The sequence below is a fragment of the Catharus ustulatus genome, chromosome 6 (genome assembly GCF_009819885.2).
Source record: "Catharus ustulatus isolate bCatUst1 chromosome 6, bCatUst1.pri.v2, whole genome shotgun sequence".
NCBI lineage: Eukaryota > Metazoa > Chordata > Aves > Passeriformes > Turdidae > Catharus > Catharus ustulatus.
In genome coordinates, this window is record NC_046226.1 from 52,086,921 (window position 1) to 52,089,525 (window position 2,605).

At 35.3% G+C, this 2,605-nt stretch overlaps 1 long non-coding RNA gene across 1 annotated transcript; it reads right to left on the bottom strand.

Annotated features, from left to right (window-relative positions):
* Window positions 1-708: 708 nt before the first annotated feature.
* On the bottom strand, window positions 709-1,984 carry LOC116997291. The gene is made up of 3 exons (XR_004418150.1): window positions 1,904-1,984; window positions 908-1,028; window positions 709-829 (listed from the first exon to the last, which is right to left on the bottom strand). It is a non-coding gene; the product is annotated as an uncharacterized LOC116997291 (long non-coding RNA).
* Window positions 1,985-2,605: the final 621 nt, after the last annotated feature.

The window sequence follows — 2,605 nt, forward strand, 5'->3', positions numbered from 1 at the left end:
TATTTATTCCCACTCTTTGTCTGGAGATTCTTATATTTTTCTGCAGCACATCAGAAGTCAAAAATTAGCTCTATGTCAGCAGAGAGAGGTTATCACCAGAGTGATACAGAGTTAACAGAAGTCTTAACAGAAAGGTAGGACTCATCAACTGTCCATGAAGAGGATATTTCATTTCAAAGGGTGGGAAAAAATACTGGCTTTTTTTTTTTTTTTTTTAAACAAGATAGGGTTTTATCCTGTGTGTAAAGCCTTATTCAAGTGCAATACATGGAGAAGTCAAATTCTTCAGCATATTTTATATTTTTCATATCAAAGTCTGTGAGACAATACAGTATCTGAAGATATCAGTATCTGTGAGTCCAGGAAGGAATATCCTGATACCGAGAGGTGGCTTGACAAAGAAGGTCTTTCTATTCATATTAACAAAATTTCATCTCAGCCCCATACCAGTATGCACCTGTGCCAGGTACTCATGTGCCACGTGGAAGAACCTCTTCCCCCAGCCACATCTGGATTTGTCCCATAATTCTGTCTGCATATCCTGTCCAAAACCAGAAAATCATAAAGATCTGGGAAGACTTTCTCACAGCCAAAAATAGGAGGGCGTGACCCTCAGCCTGACATGTAGCATTATCTGCATCAAGCCTGAAAGTCTGAACTACTTAAATGTTGTTTTTAGCTCTTTTTTTAATCTCACATTGTGTGATGGACCTCTCCTTTCCTGTAGTCATTTTAATTGCTGCTGGCCACACCAGCTTTGGGGCTTGATTCTGTGTTTTCCACTTCTCCCATTGAAGTCATTCAGCAGTCATTCAGGAGTTATTCTTCTCTAAAATGAGAGGAACAAGCAAAGTGAGGAAAGATCTGATCTCATTCACAGGATGGAACATAGAAAAAATGTTTGTACCTTGCAGGAGAGAGGACAGAGTGTGCTACTTGCTGTTCCAAAGGGGTACATAAAGCAAAACCATGAGAAAAGAACAGCTGGTCATGATGGAAGTGGTGACTTGAATGAAAGGATGGAAAACCTGTGGAAAAAAACAGAAAATTTATCAGTCTTACCTGCCTCTGGTATTTTCAAGGAGAAAGGTACACACTGCCCCAAACTGAAGGGTACAGAGAGATCCACAATTATGTTTCTTAAAATGAGCATGAGATTATATAAAAATACAAACATCTAAGAAACAGAAAATAGAATTTTGCAGTCTGGATTTATCCATTGTAAATTACTGATTTGTCCACTTCAGTGTCTAAAATGCTTCTTAGCCTGGAGTCTTCTATCCCAGATAGTAAATTCCTGATCCAACAATTCAGTTGTACATGATAATCCTTACATTTTAACAGGCACTACTATTAAAACAGCAAATTAGTGATGCACAATTAACACATGAATTATAAAGCATCAAAGACTATTTTCTTCAATACAAAAGAAGATGTAAGCATATGGAACACTGTGTTTAGGTAGCAAATACTTATTAATGTCAAAAGAATCCTACCATATACTTGCATTTCAATCAAGATACCATCTAAATAGGCTTTATTCTGAATTACTAGCAGATTTAATTTAAATTGAAAACATTCCTAATTTAAATATTAATTACATCTCACAGCATCTGCTGGCTTCCTGCAACTAATGGCTTGGGACTATGCAGATGTAGATCTGGATGAACAAGGTATGGTTATTTTAAGGAATTTTTTTTATAATTGACCAAGAAATAAACTTACCATTAAAAAATAATATTATTTTCAACAGTGGCTCTTAGCATCTAAATTATTTTTTTTCCTAAAAGCACAATTTAGTAACCCATTTCAAAACCTACTAATAGGTATCAAAGTCAGGTCTCCCAGTAATACCTGGATATTAAAAATGGTTCTTGAAGCCAAACTGCTGCAGTTGTCTTACCTTTATGTTTAATTTCAGTTCATTTACTTCATTGAAGTCACTGCTTGTAACTAAAATGTTTTCCAGTTTTAGATCTCTGCAAACAATACCTGTCAAGAGAGAGTAAGAAATAAAATGTTATCAGTTACAGTGAACATTTTCTGACAGAAACATTTAAAAATCTTTTGACTAATTCCTATGAGCAGTTCCCAGGCATTGTACTCTAAACTAGTGGCAGCATAACAAAAACCATCTTTCTCACTTCTTCCAGGGAGTCATATAAGAATTTCAAATTTTGAAATCCCATTACTCACCATAATCCTGTAAGAAAAGTAAAAGTACATATGGTATTTGGTCTTTTAAAATCAGATCATCTGACATCATCTAACAAAAAATGTAGAGTTTATCATCTTGTCTATTTACCAAATTTGCCCATATTTTCATACCTGAAATTCATTTTTATATACCAAAGCACTCAAGGGGTTTTGCCCTTTTGATGAGGGCCCAGAAGAAACAAGGCCTTATAATAGGCACCATTCCATAATGCCATGTATCTCTCTTGGAAAAGAGGCAAAGGAAGGGTTCCTAAAAACACTATGTTATAACAAAGAGGTTAATAATTTCTTTGCAAAAAAACCCAAGAATTCCAAGTCCTGCACCATCTACAAAATCTAAATTTTTGGCTGGATAGGTTAATTCTGTTGTTGACTGTGCAGAATTGCA